Source organism: Accipiter gentilis, chromosome 22 (genome assembly GCF_929443795.1).
Source record: "Accipiter gentilis chromosome 22, bAccGen1.1, whole genome shotgun sequence".
Classification (NCBI taxonomy): Eukaryota; Metazoa; Chordata; class Aves; order Accipitriformes; family Accipitridae; genus Astur; species Astur gentilis.
The window spans coordinates 15,277,139-15,297,137 of record NC_064901.1 but is presented as its reverse complement, the minus strand read 5'-3'; the positions used below and the strand labels follow the sequence as shown (position 1 = coordinate 15,297,137).

The 19,999-nt window shown below is 42.6% G+C and overlaps 1 protein-coding gene and 1 long non-coding RNA gene across 5 annotated transcripts in view; one reads left to right on the top strand and one right to left on the bottom strand.

Annotated features, from left to right (window-relative positions):
• Positions 1–19,999, bottom strand: part of RAD51B (RAD51 paralog B) — a 416,518-nt gene that overhangs the window by 14,057 nt on the left and 382,462 nt on the right. The gene's annotated exons all lie outside the window — the stretch shown is intronic.
• LOC126049255 (uncharacterized) lies at positions 652–7,747 on the top strand. Its single transcript, XR_007509135.1, has 3 exons — positions 652–888; positions 1,162–1,362; positions 7,050–7,747. It is a non-coding gene; the product is annotated as an uncharacterized LOC126049255 (long non-coding RNA).

Here is a 19,999-nt window from a genome sequence, read left to right as displayed (position 1 = left end):
ATATCTGAGAAACTGAACAACAGAAGAGAAGAAATTGCCTTGCTGTTTTCAAAGCCAGAAAATAATTTGAAGCTTGGGCAAGCTATCCAGAGGACAAATCCTTTGTTTCTGAGAGAGCTCTCAGATGCTTGAAAGTAATGGGAAGAGTCTTTAAATATCTGGAGTCCTCTACTCTACAGAAAGGGGAACATACCTTCAGTGCTACTGCTTGTTTCTTTGCTCAAGTTTGCAAAAAGCAGTAAGCACTAGGAGAAATAAAAAAGGGGCATATGGAGACAGAAAGAACTAGTGAGCGAGCACATACTTTCCTGACGTAACTACTGACTGCATGCACGCACACATGCATGCAGACATGCACACACAGCACACAGCTCCTCAGTTGGAAAGGCCTGTGCACTGAGGAGAGAGAGAAAAAATTAGTGAAGCCTGCCCAAAAGGGACTATAAGACTGATCTTGTGGCAGATTAGTGATTTCACCAGAAAGTTTTTGGAAGCTGTAAACAGGAAATGGTTAAGTAAAAGCAGGTGGAGCATGCTGACTGCAGGAACAACGCAGGAAATAGCTGAGCGTCTGAATGGATGCAAAAAAAATGCTCTTCTGCTCAGTCCTTGGCAGTCTCAGTACGCCTGTTCCTCCTTCTCCTGGTCCTCCTTCACTACCTTTATCTCCCCAAGTCTTGCAGTCTGCAAACTTTTGCTTGAGTAATCTGGTCCCCTTGAATTTCAGAACCAGCACAGGAGAGTTGGGAGGTTCTGTCTGGAAGGCAAAAGACAGGAGGGACTCACCCACTGCACAAAGGACGAGTCAGAAGCACCCAGCTGCACCCACTGTCTGCCAGGGGCTTTAGCTCTGAGGAGCCAGAACAGTATCTCTGGCTACTGCCCCAGGTGCTGTGGTCCCAAGTGTATTTAGCATAATAAGTCAATCAGAGAAACATTATTCCTATCAACCGTTTCATTCTAGGGGCACCCCAAAGCGTTTAGCTGCAGGAATGATTCTCCATTTCTACTGAAACACAGTCCCTTCTAGGGCAGAGCACTGCAGCTGTTTAATAGCTCACAGCAACATCACACAGGCAGATGGAAAAGAAAGCAAAATGTGTAAGAAACGTTCTTTCCACTTTCCTTCTAACGCTTCCTTTCTCTCCTCTTTGTCCACAGCTATTTGTGCCAATTCCAGACAACTCCAGATGTGTGTCTTTCCTACCAGTATCTGCAGAGACTTGGCTCTGGAGACGGGGATCTGCTTGCCAATGTACTGCCTCCTGGTGCTTTCAGCCCCAAGGGTCGAGTTCCTGCTGCCACACTCTCCTCCCTGGCTGTGCTGCCAGACATGCTGCGGGATGGAGGGCAGACGTGCTGGTAAGGAGCAATTCTGCTTTCCTCTAGATGAGTATAGCGTTGATGTAAAATTGTTTAACATGGACAAGACACTCTTGCCTTCAAAGTATACTAAACAGTCACATTAAAGCCCTGAGGAAAGTTAAGAAAGGAGCATGTAGATTAGTTTGAATCATTTTGACCTTGTCTACATTTTAAGTATTAGATGGTAAAGCTATGTTGGCAAACTCTACTCTTAGCTATTTCTCCTCCTCTCCTCGATTTAAATTGAAAAAAAACCTGTTTCTTCTTATATTCTGAGCAAAGAAAACACTAATGGCAAATGGGCTTCTATGGAATTACAACTGCACAAACAAAAAGTTTTCTTCTGGTAGAGAAATCTTGCAAAGAAATCTTGCTCTTTTTTGACGTTGTTATTTTGGCAAAACTTACCAGATGTTTGGGAGTTCAAACTTACGCTGCCTTTTCTACATCTTTTAAAACAGAGAGTTACTCTGTACAACCTAACACTTTTTAAGTTCAAACCCTTAAATCCTAGTCTAGACAGAGCATTTGGGACTAAGGTTCAAACTCACCCTGTCCAATATCCAATATCGCACACTTCTGCCCAGGCCACACCTTCCCGGGAGTGTCCTGAGAACAGTCGTGATCAGAGTCCGGCACGCTGCACCGCTGCTCCCACGGGAGGAGGGAGGGGGCACTGCCAGGACAGAGGTTGGTGTGGCACCTTCTGCAAGTGCCACCACACTCATCTGAGATGCCATGGGGCTTAAGAGCATGGAAACAATGTGTCCTATCAGCTTCAGGTGGATGGCAGGACAGCTTCGGGGAGTTAAACCTTGGCACTGACCTTTGGGAAAAACCAGTCTGTGATTCATATGTATCTAAGACACCAAGAGAAAATAATTGGAATGAGCTGAACAAAAATAAACAGGTGTCTCCTTCTTGCTCCTTTCACAGTTTCTGCTTCCCTGCACCCTCACCCACATTTTTTTTTTGCACTTAAGTTGTCGAGAAAAACGGCAGGAATGAGGTTCCTGGTATAATTACAGTTTGCTGAGAAAATTGCAGCCCACAGCAGTAATTCCTTTAGTGCTAGAGACAGATGCTGCTGAGGTCTAATCACAGTCTTCCCACTAACCAGGCCCTGAGTCTAATCTGTCATCAGCTGAGAGGCCGCTGGCTCCCGCTGCGCGTGTGAACCCGAGCTGCTCGGCTCGTTCCTCTCCCCTTGTCCAGCGCCAGGCAGTGCCAGAGGGAGGGTATGTTTCCATTCACTCCTTGCCCTCAGCTACAGCGATACTACAACTTCAATGCGCTGCTTATCTCTCCTCCATGCCCAGTATCAGGGCCACTCAAAGCCTCGATGGAAAGGGCTCAAGTGGTTGTTTTCAACTTACAATGCCGCGTAGTGACTGTGGACCAAGAATACAATTTAAGCTGAGATAAGTTGAAGGAGAGGCTTAATGAGAATGGCCTGTAGCTAATTCCTCCTTCCAAAATGTATGGTATTTTCTGCTTATTAAGAGGACAAGGCTGCACTCAGTGATGGATCATATAACCTCCATATGTTAACACCACCACCAAAAACCAAAAGAGCATGAGTGCTGATGAGCACAGAAGTAGGAAGAAGAGGGAAAAGCAGAACCGGGTGTATTGAAAAAAGAGCCAGGAGAGAGCATATGTGTAATGAGAGACTGAACAAATCTCTCCTACGTGCTACACGCAGCTGCCATTGCCATCAAAAGTTTTGTATCTGACATTCAAACAGCACAGGGTCACATCTCTGAACTTCTCTGTGCTGGTGAAAGCAGCTCGAAAAACAACAGACCTCGCCAGTTCAGGAGTGCCCCTGTGAAGGCAAAAGTCACCATGGTACTGGATTAACATCTTTAAATTGGATTCTGGTCATAGAAGGAAACTGGCTGAAGAAGTCTATTTCAAAGGCATTTCAAAAGCATAAATACAGGCTGGGCGATGAGTGGATTGAGAGCAGCCTGGCGGAGAAGGACTTGGGGGTATTAGTGGATGAAAAACTGAGCATGAGTCAGCAATATGCGCTCAGAGCCCAGAAACACCAATCGCACCCTGGGCTGCATCAGAAGAAGTGTGACTAGCAGGTCAAGGGAGGTGATTTTGCCCCTCTACGCCACTCTCGTGAGACCCCACCTGGAGTACTGCCTTCAGCTCTGGGGCCCCCAGTGTAAGAAAGACATGGACCTGCTTGAGCGGGTCCCGAGGAGGGCCACAAAAATGATCAGGGGGCTGGAACACCTCTCCTATGAGGATACCATGGGACAGCTGAGGTTGTTTAGCCTGGAGAAGAGAAGGCTCCAGGGAGACCTTATAGCAGCCTTCCAGTACTTAAATGGGGCCTACAAGAAAGATGGGGAGGGACTCCTTATCAGGGAGTGTAGTGATAGGACGAAGGGTAATGGTTTTAAACTGAAAGAGGGTAGATTTAGATTAGATTTAGGAGGAAATTCTTCACTGTGAGGGTGGTGAGGCACTGGAACAGGTTGCCCAGAGAGGTTGTGAATGCCCCCTCCCTGGAAGCATTCAAGGCCAGGTTGGGGGGGGCTTTGAGCAGTGTGGTCTAGTGGAAGGTGTCCCTGCCCATGGCAGGAGGGTTGGAACTAGATGATCTTTAAGGTCCCTTCCACCCCAAACCATTCTACGATTCTATGATTCTATTACCGTAGCATGAGTGAACCAGTGAGAACTGGGAAAGTCCTTAAGCTGGTACCCACCTTACAGCATCTGTATAGTTAACAGGTACCCCGAAGTAGCAGGGGGAGATGCTAGGTTTGGGAGGTGTAGACTAAACAGCTGTGTTTTGCCTAAGTAGCTCTTAAGAAAGGCATAAGGGAACAGAGTAGGTCATCATTTCGGGTCAGAGGCAAAAGCATATTAAACTAGCTGACTTTCTGTAGCAGCCTGTGGCCAACTCAATTTCTTCATGTTCAGCTTTTTCCGAATCTGCACATAGTAGCTGGGCACACATGATAATACTCACCAGATCTCTGCAGTAAAGGCGTGCACAGCAGCTTCTCAGCCACTGACAGACCAAAGGGAAGAGAAAGTGTAGCACGATGTCTCAGAGAGGGGGAAGGAGTGACTCATACAGGAAGAAAAACAAAGCAAAGATGAACTTAGAGCATAAGAGAAGAGGCAGACTGTTAGCTGCAAATCAGTTTTCCTGCACTCAGAAGGGTGGGTATTATGGTGAGAGGAATTGTACTTGACAGTAATGGAAGTCCAAGGAAGTTTGATTAAGATTAAATGGCAGTCACAGGCCAACATAGAAAAGAGGCTTTAAGGCGAAAATCAAAGACAGGAAGTGACTAAGTAGGTCAGAAACTGTGGGTAGTGAGCTGGTTTGATTAAGTGGGACTTTGAGCAACTAAGTTAGCTCTGCTAATGACAAGGGATAACACAATGTCACCAAGTTTAACAAATCTGACTCTGAAATCACCTTCAAGGCCTTGATAGCAACACAGAGACTGCTGAGTTCTAACAGTATCTACATCAGAGCAGATACTGTATGTGTTTTAACAAGAGATCGGTTTTACAGTCACTTTTTGACCCTGCCAAGCTTCCTGTAAATAGTGCGCTGTTTTGTCTGAACAGGATTTCTTCTCAAGGAGCTAGGAAAAATGAACTGGCTTATAGAAACTGTGAGACTCTCAGAAGGGCTGCTACAGCAGGTTGAAAAGAGAGATGCAATGGAGAAACTTCTTTCCACCCCTAAATTCAATAAGTCTTTGATTCAACAGCTTTGTTCACATCCAGGGCAGCCGGAAGAGAACAGTCACCTTGTATTTTTGTACCTGATGAGAAAACCCCAGATTGTATGTGTGCACTGGGACAGTTCAATGTGTGTCTATTCCAACTTCAAAGAGGCTTTCAATGCTCTTTCAGATGTAGGGTGTGAGGAAGGGTGAGAACTGCTAAAGCTAGCCCCATCCTCATTAAATCTTTGCCCTCTCTGGAGCAAGCATGCAAGTGGAGAGAATAGAAGATATGCATGAGCAACTGAGCATCTGTGATCTCATGACCTTTGACTGTTGTATTATGGGAAATGTATTCTCTGGTTGCTATGCTTTTCTAATTCATTTGTATCTTCCTTCAGTGACTCCCTTGTATTTTCTTTGGTGCTCCTGTGTAATGGTTTCAAGGAACCACAGATATCTCCAAGTTAAGCATGCATACAATAGCTTTAATTAAATGTTTGCGAGTATCCCACAGTAGTGCAAGGGAAAGGGAAAGCAAACAGTTTTGTACTCACTTGTAACTATCCCTTCTGAGCCCTGGCTTGGGTGGAGGCATCTGCATCACTGCCCTTTAAGTCCATGTCTAACCTATTGTGAAATGAAGGCCATTGGGTCCTGCTGCTCTGCATGTAAGCACCTCAGGCATTTCACTCCCATTAAAAAAGCTACAGATCACCTGTGAAAGGTAAAACGCTGAAACCTTTTAGGTTAGGCTAGAAGAAATAAAAAATAAATTAGGGTAAACATTCTTTACTCCACTTACAAAAATTGGAGAATAAGGTTAAAAATATCCTTAACCATTATTTAAAATACAGTAAGATGCTATAGGGACAGTAGCATAAAAGCAGAAGGTTTGATCCTCGTTGATACTCTGAAATTAATCTTTCCTGTTCTCTGTGCCATTGGTACAATTCTCAGTCTTGGTGCCACCCTTTGCAATGAGTTACCTACTTATTATTCTTTTAAATGGGGATCTTTGCTTCTTTTACAAGTAGTTAACTACATCATTTTATATATACAGAAGAAAGCAGCAAAGGATTTTTGTTTTCATTTCAGGCTTTTCAAATAAATATACATAAGGGAAATGAAATTTGGAAGGGGAACTTTCATCATGCAAAGATGGAGGAATAAGAAACAGGATGCAAAGATTATCAGTCAGTTCTTTAAGTCAAATACAAGACAATTTTACAGCACATAAAGTAGTGGGTTTATTTAGAGGAAGAATCTTTCTCTCTCGTATGATATAGAAGAGTTAACACTATGTGCAAGGATAACCATGGGGCCTAACGCTAGTGATTATTGCTAATACTCAGTGCTAGTATAAAGTACTTGTCTTGAGTTTTTCAATGACTGACATCATTATTATTGCAAAGCTGACACAAGCTAATTTGGAAACACTTTGTCCTGGCTGTATATATTTTATTGCAAATCCATCCACTACTTCTCAGTGACTCCCAGAGATAACATGTATCGGAAAAGATAAGAATAATTGTAAGACTGGAAAGAAAAAACAAAGGCCAGTTTGATGAGAGAATAAAGAAACCATGCTTCTAACTTTGATCTTGGCTATTTCCCTGTGCTGAGACCAGAGGCATTGCCAGTTTTTGCAGTCTGACACGCTGGATTTGGGCAGGGATTGCGCTGAGCAGCGGCTGGCCTAGCTTTGCTGGAGCTTGAGCTGCAGTGACTTTTCAGGAGGGAACAGAAAGCATGGGTTGTTTCCCTCACGTAGCAAGGCACAAACGACAGCAGGGTTGTCTGAGAAGATTGAGAACTGCTGACTCTAGTAACAGGAACTGGCAGCTGCAAAGGAGAGTAGGAGTGGGATGAAAAGCAGTCTTACAAAGCGAAGGAGGAAAGGAGAAGGCCAGGGAAGATCTACAACTGCGAGCGGCTCACAAATGCTGACAGAGACTTCTCTTTTTCTTTCCTCAGCGGCCCAATTCTGAGCACATTCAGGCCAACATAAAGATTCCTACAAGGATTTTTCAGATACTCTTAATGAAGATTTCTACTCTTTGCCCCTCTCTTAATCTGCAGTCTGCAATTCCATGGCATCTTCACAAGATGCTTTTTAAAAATACACCTGTTTTTGATGATGGCTGGGAGTCAAGAAGGTTTATTCTCAGAGGTGTGTGAAGAAGAGGTTGGATCTACACTTCACCTTTCTCCTTCATGTCTGCCATGTCTTCCCGATGTCTGTATTCCAGCCTGTCAGTTCGGATGGCCCAGTACAGTGACTGTAGCAAGGATGCAGTGCAATGGTGCACAGAGGGCACACAGCTTGGGCTTTTTTGGGTTTCCTGCTCTGATTACGGAGGGGTTTGATTTTTGTTCTTTGGTTTTCTGAATTATTTACTTAAGCTGTTCTGAGCCCTCTGCTCCATGTAAATAAGAGCTGGCATGTATTCATGTTTATAAGCTCAACAACTCCATCAGTATGTAATTTATATTTTTTTGCTTAGTACTGTTCATATCTTACCCATTAGTCTTCTAAATGAAATGACTGGCAGATTGACCATCTTCTCTGTTGCTTCTCTGTCTCCTATTAAATTGCAGTTGTGAAACTCTTGCATCAAAACCCAAGTTATTCTTTTGCTTCCCACCCTATCAGGTACTCCGTGGACTATTTCTATCCTTCTCCTCTAGTGGTGATAGCTGATTTATATCAACAAGGCTAAAGCCAGGGAAATCAATGCCTGACTTTCTCCCAGGGGGATGAGTTTTTAAGGATGGCAATTAGTTAACTGTTTTCACCATACAGGTATCAAAAATACCCAGCCCATCTCTACAACACTAAGTAAGGCCTATGGGGATGACCATGCAGTAATATTAGGGCTTAGGCCACCATAAGTACTTTTAGGCTTCTCTGGTTCTTCATGTTCCACTTCCCTTTACTAAGTCATAACTACTTTTATTCTCCAAATACATGAGGAACTTGAAGCTAAAGCTCAAAGTTCAGTGCAATCCCTTAACTTCTGTGACCTAATCAGTGCAATTTACTGAAGAATGCTCCCCCAAATTTTCTGCTTCCTTGGGATAAGGAGGGGAAGTGAAAGAGGAGAAAGCAGTGATTAGTGATTTCTTTATAACTTCTTTTTACTAGCTAGTTCTAAAGTAGTTTATTGGTTTGGGTTTTTTCCCCCCAGAAAAGTCCTACCCCTGACAGAAAAGCAGCTGCAAGCCTTGTGGAGCTATCTGTGCACTGTGACTGCAATGTTCATGCTGCCTGTCACCCTGTTGAGTCCCCAGACAGACTAGGAAACAAGAAGACAGAAAGGTTGAAAAATGGGAGTATAAATACTCTGCAGAGAGCCGGTAAGACAGCAAAGTCATGATGGTGGAAAGGAGAATGTCAAAAGTTAATCCCAGGTGTAATACCTCAGAGGCCAGACCCATGTTGTGAGAGGTGTCGTTCATCTAATATTTATGTTTTGTTTTCCCTCTGTGAACTTTAAGGTTGGCCTTAGCCAGTGAATGCTGCATTCTCTGTAAATGCCTTGCATGGCCTGTTGTTGCCTTTCCAAGCTTCTTATTCAATAGCACATTTCCCCCCTGTTTTGAAATACTTGCTGGAGTCTTAAGTCGAGGAGTTTTTAACCTAACAATAAAACACCTGCATTTTATTAAGACTTGGGACTTAAGTTCCACCTCCCTCAATTTTACTGTAGTGTTTTCATTAGTTGGGTTAACCCTTTCACAGACAGTTTTGCTCTGAAAGTGAGGTTATACATCTGCTATATATAGCCCAACTCCACAGTCCTACACTGTATTTAGAGGAACGGAAAACCAGCCTGAGACAGATCCAGAGGGCTCCGTCCAGTGCTGATTGGCAAGGGATGCAGAACCCCTAAAACACGGCTGCAAAGTCTACACCCTCCCTAGCACAACAGCCCTGCATCAACATGTCCACTGGCAATGTAAAACTTAAAACTAAAATGTTCTTACTAGCCACTCCTGTTCCAAGAGTGAGATTTTTGAGTTGTATCATCAAAACTTCATTCAACTAAATGGGAAAATTTATTATTCTCCCTGTTCCTTCTCTTTTCTCTCTCATTCCATTGTCTTAAATGAGAAGTGGAGAAGCACTATAAAATACAGTGATTTTTGTGCCTGGACCTCCAAGTGTGCTATTATCCCCATATTAAATTAGAAAACTGGTAGCATGTAGATGTGAAGTAATTGCCCAAATTCATGCAGCAGTTTAGTAGAAGGGCTGCTAAGTTCAATTGTCAATGTACTAAGCAACTGCCATGTTCCCCACTTAATTTAGCTTTTTGATAAGCAATTATTTGCTACGTCCCCTTCACACACATCACAGAAGCATTGCACTGCAAAGAGCAACAACTGCTAGCTATTTTACCAAATATGATCAGTTCACTGAAGACAGGAGAGAGTAACTTAATGCATGCAGCCAGGGACTGAGGATCTGTACACCATGAGTTCTGATTCCATCTCTGTTGCTATCTATGTGCTTATGGGCACGTAACTTCAGTTCTTTATGACTCAGCTTCCCATCTATGCAAGAGGGAGAGTAATTCTTCACAGCCGGCAGGTGAATCAAGAGGTCATAGACTTCTGAAGTTATTCTGGGTTAGTCATTCATCTTAGGACTTTAGTGGCACACCTATACAGGGATAATTGTACTAATATGCATCAGATCTGCGTGGAGAGAACAGGTACATCAAAGGTTCAGAGGTTTGGAGATATTCAGATACATGGCTATACAGCCATACAAATTCCTAGGATAACCAGGTAGGTGAACAGAGAAATATTAGTTGCTACCCAAATACTGGTCAGGTATAATTCATTCTATAGGTGGTTATTATTTATTATACAGTCTGATGTATTAGATACTGGTATGATTTATACTAATACATCCCTACAACACTAGCATAGGAAATATCATCACACACTGTGGTACTCATAAAAGGAAATGCACAAAGTTTATGTTGCTCTTGTAAACAAATAATTTCCATTCATTCATACATACTAGTATATGATTTCAAAACTGTGTGGATATCAATAATCACTGGAAATGGCCTTTATAAACCCACATCACATCAGAGCTAGTTTTAGGGACATAAAACTGTCGCTATTGCATAGAATGTCGTATGATGTGGAGATCCAGTAGACTGGGACATGTAGCAGTGAAAGTCATCTGGTGTGGGTGTAGCAGACAGCCTCTATGACCTAGTGCTAGCTCTGACCACAAACCAGGGAGTGTACACTTGTGTGCCCGTTGAGGAGCACAGCTTGCCTCACCTGCCATGTGGAAAGACAAAAGATGAACATAACTTATAAAGATAATCTGGAACAGAGTTTTTCATATTTGAGTCATGACTCATAAGATTCTTACTTTTCCATTTAGTGTAAATATGCATAAACAATCATTCTGAATTGCTTTTAAAAATATATGTAAACAGCTTTTCAGTGTCTCTCTCAAACCAAACTGGGGTAAATCTCACATTTGTTTGAGTTTACACCCTTTAACTAGCTTTAGGAAGCTGTGATTTACATTGCTGTGTAAATCACAGCTGCTCATAAGCTGTGGTTTGAAAACATTGCACATCTGCGGTATCAAATGTGTGCAAATTAGAGAATTATATGACCAGTCACTTACATGCAAATGTAAGCTTCATTTTTTGTGCAGTATTTGAAGTCCTGTTATTATGTAGCATAAACTACAATCATCTACGCTCCACTTAGATAGCAAACCAAACAGGGATTTGCAATCCCTTTGCAATCATTTTCACATAGCCATATAGTCAGGTACCCCAGTCAGGAATGTAAGTTACAAACTGTTATGGGCCCTGAAGCATGCTTATGGCCATTCTTTATAGGTGACCTGCTCACCATACTCATACTTTTGAGTAAATAAAAGGTGGGGGGTTGTATTTTGGAGTTGTGTCTGTTGACAAAAGAGCTATTTTCTTCGCAGCAATCTGGAAAACCAGAGGTTTTTCAGCTTTACTTTCATCATGTATCTGTGGCTTCTTTTTGAAGTCGGTACCAGATTGACCAGAGCCAGCATCTTATAATCCAGGGTCTAGAAGTGGGGAGTTGGTATCAATCAGGTCAATCAGTCATATAGTCTCTTCCAACATTACGAAGGGGGCTGTTCCCTATGACAGGTTTGCTGTATTTTTCTTCCTCTGAGTGTCTCAAGAGAGAGTGTCAGCAAGATTTTCCTTCTTCTATTTCATAGTTTTGCTCCTATTTTCACCTCTTTTCATGTAAGTTCTTTTAAGATCTATTCATAAGAATGTTCTGCTTTAAATTACAAGTTTATTTCTTTTCAGTCTTGACTGTATTTTTCTTTAGACAAATACTTCTACAAAGCTTTCATCAGAAGACCCAACATTACTTATAAGCACCATTAATGAAGCCTGACAAAACAATTATGCAGAAGCTATTATCATCTTTACTTTTCATAATAAATTACAGATAAATTAATACATGACTTGATCAAGGTTGTACAGTGAATTAATGGTAGCAGCTGGAAGTGTAGCCGAGGAACTTTGACACCCACACTCCTGAAATTATATGCCCTGAAAACACTGGGACTGTCTCAGACCCACTCTGCCCTACCAACATTCCTCTCATATGACTGAAGTGGTTTTAGGCTATGAAAATTAAAGAAAAGGAAAAATAATGTAAAACAATGTCTGATTCTACATTGTTTTCCCCTCTGAGGCTAGAAGACTTTTTCTTTTTCTTGTTTTAATTTTTTCTTACAGTAGATATTGGCAGGCTAAAAGTTGAAATAAAATAGGAAAAAATAACAAGCATATTTTGAGTGATTACTCAACTGGGGTCCTTTGTGACAGGAAATGCAGCTGCGTGACTAATGGGCCTGACTTTCTCTTGGCTTCCTTCCCCCTTCAAAGATCTTGTTTACTGCCCCAGCCAAATTTTTTTTTTTTTTAAATTGCTAGAAGCTAGCAATTTTCCAGGAAAAAAAAAGATCTTTGCAAGAGGCAAAGGCAGTAAATCTTACAAAGATCAAGGGCTGCAGAGCTCTCCCCCATCTACTCCTTTTAGCCTTCCAGGCTCTTGAGTCACGTCATATCTTCCCCCGCTCCGCTCTGAACATGTGTCTAGCAGATCCTTCTGCTTTGGTGAGGGGAGGGAGTATGCGAATCACATTTACAGCATCTAACCCTGGAATTCATAAAGGAAGGACTAATTCCATTAAGGAAACCAGGGGCCTCCTAGGCCTCTTGCATTTTGTCTTTTTTTATTATTTTTCTCTCTCTTTCTAACAGCAGTTGTGTGCCCATGCTCCATAATGACATGGCTGTTAAGTGTGAGCTGTTGAGATTTGACACAGCATAGTCCCATTAGTAAGGGGCCATGGAGCTTTAAATGTTGTTTGCATTTGGTCTGCTTTGTAAGTCTGCTTTGTTGAGCTTCCTAGGTAATGGCAGATAGGCCAGGACCTCAGCCTCCCCTTAACTTGAAGGGAAAAGGAAACATGCATCCCAGCTTCATGGCGGGCCCTCATCCCTATAATTCAGTGCAATGAAATCCCGAGTTCCGTCTCAGTAATGGGCGGTGTTAGGCATATGGTTGGATAGAATATCTAAACAAGCAGGGTCTTGTCATCCTTTGGAGGGTGTCAACAGGAGATGCATACCCTGAAGGACAGTGGTACTGAGCCCTGTGGAGGGGCTCAGTGGGCTAACGGAGGTGTCTGAGCTGTGAAGGGTTCTCAAGCCTACGTGCTTGATAAAGCAAACGTGACATTGACTGGCCTGGAGGTGGGCACTGGCGCAGGAGCCTGTGTGCTGCCAGCAGCAGGGCCAGCACCAGCCCTGCCACAGAGGAAACAGGTAAAACTCGGGACTAATAGTGGTGAGTTTATTCCTGCAAGGGGGTTAGAAACTCAGCCAGACAGGTAAACAATGGCCTCAAAAATCATAATCTAGGAGAAGTGGGACCCATTCTTCAGCCTTCTCAAGAGGCCCTTCTCTTTGGAAAGCTGGGCGATCAAGTCATTGAAAAAGAGTTTGAGGGCTGCTCCACAATCTACAACGCTGGCATGGTTCCCTGTGCCCTGTAGCAGAGGCTAAAAAAGGAGGTTGAATATATTCATTACCATAAACTGCACAGAGGAACCATCAGAATGGGTATGCTAAAAAAAGAGATGAAACCTTTGCTTATGAATAGACCTAAAAGAATTGAATACATGTGTACAGAGGGATCATTTTCCACTACCTACAAGAGGAAAAATCTCTGGGGAAGTGGCTGATGCCAAATATTTTCTTATGCTTTATGTGTTAGCAGGGTCTGGCAGAATCCCTTAAAAAACAGAGCACGCATTTTGTGCAAATTGAGAATCACAATTTCTGGTGATTTGATTGCTTCACCGAACTTGAGATGTTTCTCCAAAAATACAGCAGATGTTTGATGATGTACCAAGTTTTCAGCATTTGCACAGATCAGATGATGTTAAGATCAGCAGAAAAAAAATAACAGAATAACACAATAAAAGGCTTCAGAGCTGTCCTGACAAAAAACTAAACTGGACTAGACAGACAAAAATGTTAATTTCTCACAACAGCTATAAAATGCTGGGGAGAGACATTATCATAGCAAGCTATACAGCAAGGTTACAGAGGAGCTGGACTGGGTGCAGAAGTGGTGGGCACAAGGGCTCATTGGAATGGGAGCTCTGTGTGTGCAACCTGGCTGTGTGACCTGACAACCCCAGGGCACCACTATAAAAAGACAGGCAGTAGACTTTGACTATAAAGCTTAACAACTCTAGAGGCTGAAGGAGGTCATTAAAAAGGCTGCAGCCCTCAGGTATCTTAACACTACACATGAGACAGACTTGTCCCCAGAAGAGGGCTAGCCTAATCCTCTTGCAGCTATATGGTCAAAACTGGAGGTCAGTAATTTCTGTGCAATGAATGCTAACAGAAGCTGAGTGTCAGTGCATTCAGATAGAGAGGAAGGATTTGGCATTTGTCCATGAATGTAAAAAGTTTCCTATCTTTTTTTTTTATGAGAAGCCTGTGTTAGAAAACTGACCATAACCCACTTACTGCGACTGCCAAAATGGCCTGGCAAAGCCCCCTCTCCTCATGAGTACAAGGATATTATTTTTTTTCAATTATGAATTTATGATTTGCAGATTGGGAGGGATTTGGCAGGTTCCAACTTAATCCCTAGAGCATTTGGTGAAAAAGCACTGATGCAAAGTCCAGAGCTAGATTTTGTATGTGAGGATTTGCTTAAAAATTTTGCTTATGATGGGGGTAAGACCCAGTGGAAAGTATATGAGCCTATCACTGAGAATATTCTCAGCCTTGTTGCTGACTTCAGGTGAAGTATGAATAGTGTATCCTGGCTACGAAAAATGGTATAACCTCTCTTGATCGTTATTTCTACTTCCCTGAGGTATGCTTACGATACCAAGCTTACCATTACTACATATCCTGTACCTGCTAAAGTAAACAAGGTCTGACAATGTAGCAGGAATAAGTTTAAGATGTCTTCAGTAAAATACAGATTTAGCTCTAGCACTCTAGTTCCATTATTCCTAATCAAAGAGTTGGTAGGAAATAGTGCCGAACCAAATTAGTTATTACTCAGAAAAAGTGTGGAATTAGGCTGTGATCTGGTTTTACGTCTGTTATATCAAGGAGGAATCCATGAATGAAGTAAGTCAAGTACTGATGTTTTGCTTGACAAAAAAAATAAAATAAAATAATTTTCATTCTTGCAGTCTTTCAATTCCCTGCCATCTTCAAGGGTGTCATCAGAATCATGGGGGTCTTGAAGAAGGGTAAAGAAACATAGTCAAGACACAAAAAACTCAGAATAACATGACCTGCCACCCTGATTACTGTGGCTGTGATGTTCCAGTTCCAGAGACGTAAGCAACACTGCCCAGTCCTCGGGATTCACAGACTAGTTTATGTGATGTTTGTTGTAACTATTTGCAGTTGCATATTAGCACAACTTCTCTGAATTTTGTCTTGGAAAACTCAGTGACTTTAGGACCTCTAGCATTAACAACTACCCTTTTCAGTCGGAATATCTGAACAAGGTGCTGCAAAGTTCTCATTTTATTAAGAACAGCTGGATGAAACCAGATGCATAATAAAGCAAATCTTTCACAAGCAGCCTAAGCACTGGATGTGCAATGAAGACAACTGCGTTTCAGCCCAGAGATGGCTGCACTTGAGCCACAGGGAAGTAATCCATTTATAAACAAACTTCTCAAGCACTTTGGGATGAAAACACTACACAGAATCAGTTTAATTCACTCTACTTGTGTGACAAGCTCTCATTTCATGTTATTGTTTTCCTGGTTTTGCTACTCCAATCACACTGCAATTCCAAATGTCTTCACTCTGTGCTGGAATAGCAGTCTGCTACATTCAAAAAAGCCAGGAGAATAAGAAAAACTTGTGATGGAAATTGTTCCCATGTGTGCAGCCTGCTCATGCTCAGAAACTGTTCATGTTTCATTCCTCGCTGTCTGGTTAACAAGTGGCTACCAGTAATTTGATGGCATTAAGATGGTTTTGAATTCTGGGTGTACTTTACCCATTAGTAACATGTCCTAGGCACTGTGTTCTGTAGCCTCACAGTCGCCTTTCATTCGGGGTCCCAGCTGCCTTCAATTTCCACTCTGATGCTCTCCTGACTCGGGAACATCTCGCCTTATCAGCAGAAACAACCAACCTATACATCAACCAACCTATACATCAACAGTTCCAAATTCTGGGACAATTTGGTGATTTGCTCTCCCCTTTTGTTGAACCCTGTAAAAAGGACTAAAAAGAGTGTGTTACCTAGTAGTTAAATAATGAGATCAGAAGCCCTGGACCGCCTTTGGCCTAGGCACTATTACAGAAACTAGATGCCAGATGAGGTCTAAATTAGGCATCTGCTGACTGTGTGAGGTAGCTTCACACAAAATCTAATGCCACTGTGTTACACAATGGCTGCATGGCCCCCTGTGCCTTTCTTTCTTCATCTGTAACTTGCAGACAGAAGCACTCAGCCATCCAACGGGGTGTATTGAGAGTTCATTGGCATTTCTGAAGACTTTGGAGATTCTTGGATGAACAGTGCAGTATGAACAGAAACTAGTTGATATTGTTTCTTCTTTTTTTGGTGACATCCCTCTGCTGTTGGTATTGTGTGCTCTTACATTCCTGAGTGAAGCTTGCTTGAGAGATTTGATTTCACTTAGGTTAAAACCTTTGTTTCCTTCCTCAGAGAGGATACTGGAATACATGTTTAAGCACCACAAATCTCACATGTCCAGAAACTTTGCACTCAAGGCCCCTGCAAACGGCTTCCATCTGACCTTCCTCACCTTTCTTAATATACTCAAACAAGGAAGGTGAGAACAGTTTAATACATGCCTGTTTTGCACACCCTGCAGCCCCATGCAGTTTGAAGGCCAGACAGAGCATTCTCTACCACAGCAAATGATTTTGTGTAGATGAGAAGCTTTGGTTTACAGAAAAAAACCTGCAACTAGATGCCCATGTGATTGCAATTTTACAAGAAAAAGCAGAACTTCTAAGCTTTTGATAGTGAGGTATAGTCCCAAGTCTGGATATAGATTTCTGCTCCAGGAACTGAGCTCTATGTGTACATGCCTTCCAAAGGCCTTGTGAATACAACATCATCTTTGTCTCCCCTGGGATCATAACACTCTCCTATAACACAGGGGTTTAGAAAAGTTCATTTCTAGAAATTTTTACACATGTTATATATTTGTTGTTTCGATCTTGTTCCATTACAAAGAAGTCCTGAAATTCTTCAATCCTCTGCTGGTAAAAAAGAGCTCTTCTCTTGCAGTCTTTATATTAATTAAATTGTACAAGGTAGTTTCATGAACTAACCTCCCTTATGGTTTTTTGCAGTTACAGAGTAGAGGAAGATGGGCGTTTAGACAGCAAGTAACAATTATGTGAGTAAAAGTGAGGGAATTGCTGACAAAAGGTTTCCATATATAACTCTCCCTGTCTTTGCTCTCGGAGCAGCTCTGCCTGTGATAGCTCCTCTTTCACATTGTGTCTAGGGCAGAACAACTCACATGCAAAAAGTATCAGCAGGAGTGAAAAGCACACCCGCACAAGTGTTAGGTGCTCAAGCACATTCCCTGTAGCTCTTGAATTTCCCCCTCTGCAGCAATGATTCAACTTGGTGATGGCATTGTGAATGGATCAGGGGAAGAAAGACAATAATATCAATATCAATATCAAGAATGGCAGGTAATGCAAATGATGACATTAATGAGCATTTGCATTAAGATGGTGTGTGTCAGGTGTAGTTGGTGGTTTTCCATAAGGATCTCTGTGCTAGTGCATCTCCTGTGCAGGGCAGAGACCTTGAGGCAGGAGGATGGGGAGATTCCTTGGGGAGCGGAGAATCATGATGAGGGCAATGTACATCTGACAGTGCTCAGACTGGGGTCTGAGCTTGGCTGGAGGCATGGGCTTGTCATGCCAGCTCTGTCCTTCATCTGTCCCCTTGAAAGTCATGCTTGGCCTACACATTATAGCTGCTTGGAGAGACAGCGGCCCCCTTCAACATAAATGCTCATGTGTAGCTAATGGAACTGGGATTATTGCAGCGGTTTGGAAAAGAAGGAAAACATATATTGCCAGGCTGGATAAAACGTTAAGGTACTGTCAGCTTGGTGCAGGCAGAGCTCCTGCCAGATGAAGCATTTGCACCTGGAAATCCACAGGGCAGAAGATTAGCACTGGAGCATTTGTGTTGCCATCAGCAGGGCAGCAGCTTGCCCGCACGTACTCAGACTCCCAGGAGACCAGGGCTCAGGGCTCCTCGAGGAGGTCAGTTTTTATATAGTAAAGCAAACAGTTTAGCTAATCAAGGATTTTTTTTCCCTTTCTTTTCTGAGGCTCTTGGCACCCAGCCCTGTTACTTGCAATCTTTAATTTGTACTGTGGCTTCCTTTTCCCTGCTGCCTTCTCACTCACTCCAATTTTCCCACACACTTATTTCCTAACTCTACCTCTTACGGAGGTCTTAATTTATTTCGGACCCAAATTTATCTCAATCCTACACAAAGCTGCTGTTACCTCACCATTTATTCCTGTAAGTGACTGTCATCAGAAATTCATGAGCTTGAAAAGTTTAAGAAAAAAAAAGTCATTTTTTGTGTTGTAGAAAATAGTTGATGATAACTCACGTATTTATAAAGTAACTTCATTCATATGTGCTTATAGAAATTGATTGTGGATCAACTTAGACCTTCTTTTTGGTTATACAGCAGCCTGAGTCTCAAAATTGGGGTTTCAACTGTGTTTTTTTAAAGGATCTGTGTATGTCCATGGTGAGCTGCAAGCTACACACACTGCTCACAAGCTGGCCATGAAAAAGCCTCTTATCATACAGCTTCCACTATAGGAGAGCAGATTCTGATGAAACAAAGTCACATTCTGGCAGATTCTCCTACTTTCATGCTGCTAAGAAAAAAAATATGGAAGAGATAAAGGCATTTTTTTCTGATTAGCACAGCTACACAGTCCATAACATTTACTCTGTGTGTAGAGAAGCTGATGAAGGCAACATGCAAATAAACATCTCAACTAAAACCATAGCAAAACCCCAGTGAAAATATACAGCTATCTAGTCCTCACTTGTCAACATGGCAGAGGCTGGCTTGCTCAAGCGCTGATAATAAGAGGCGTAGGAACATGGGTGGGAAGTGACCTGATCACCAGGTTCTGCCTCGTGAAACCACCTTTAAATGGTCTTTTCTGACAACTTGCACAGAACCCAAAGTGTTCCTTCAGTCCGCACACACTCTAGGAGCTGCAAAACACCACCATCCTGTAACAAACGCACAGACTCCACTGCACATGTAGATGCACCTGATCTCATCTCATTTAAGGTAAATACTTCTCCTCCCTCCCTGTGGTTATTTCCAAACCCATTTCTACAGAACTCCTCTGCCTCTGCAGACAGCCTAAGTTGGCGGGGCAGCACTTTCTAAGCCATGAAGCAAGCTGCGAACAGCTAACAAAGCCTGACACACATTCCACATATTTTGACTATAACTGTTCTCATAGCCACTTACATGCAAGCATGGAAGGGTTTTAATGAATTGCAGTGAGGAAGGGGCTAAAAAATAAAAACTGTGCGAGACACTGAGCTAGCAGGCAGCGGGTGGTCTGTGTGCGGGCCTTCGGCAAGGCAGCAGATCACAGCCCAGGTCCAGCAGATAGGACACAACAGGCTGTTGCTCTTTGCTGGCCCCCGCCAAGAAGTCCCTCAGATTGAACAGAGCCACACATTAGGAAGTGGATTCTGCCAGGATGTCCGCTGCACACACTCTGTGACACACTCGGCCCAATACTCCTCATTAATTTCAGAATCCACCACCGAAGCAAACACAGCTCTTTATAAGGTGGGACACATTTTAAAAGAACAGTTGGTGCAGATTCAACTGGTATAAAGCTGCATAGCTCTATTAAATACCAGGGGGTGTTGCTGATTTATACCAGCTGAGAAGTTGGCTAATATTCTTCTGGAGCCACCACCTCTCCCGTTCGTAATTGCCAGTAGAAACGCTGGGAAATGCAAGACGAAATGAAAAATGGAGCACATTTATGTGAAAAAGCTTCAATGCAAAACAAATGTCTGCTCACTGCACAAAAGCTGAAATAATACAGCCGTTATTGGAACTGTGCTACAATAAAACAAGCTGGATGAGTCAACCAGCAGTGCATCTAATCTCCACTGGCTGACTTTCCGGTCCCCAAGCTCCCCATCTATTTTTATCTCTTCTTTTTTTAATATACTTTTTGGTTTACAAGCAATAAATCTACAGCTCTTGGGTCCCCTGTGTGCACTCTTGCCGGCAGGCCACTCAGCATTTA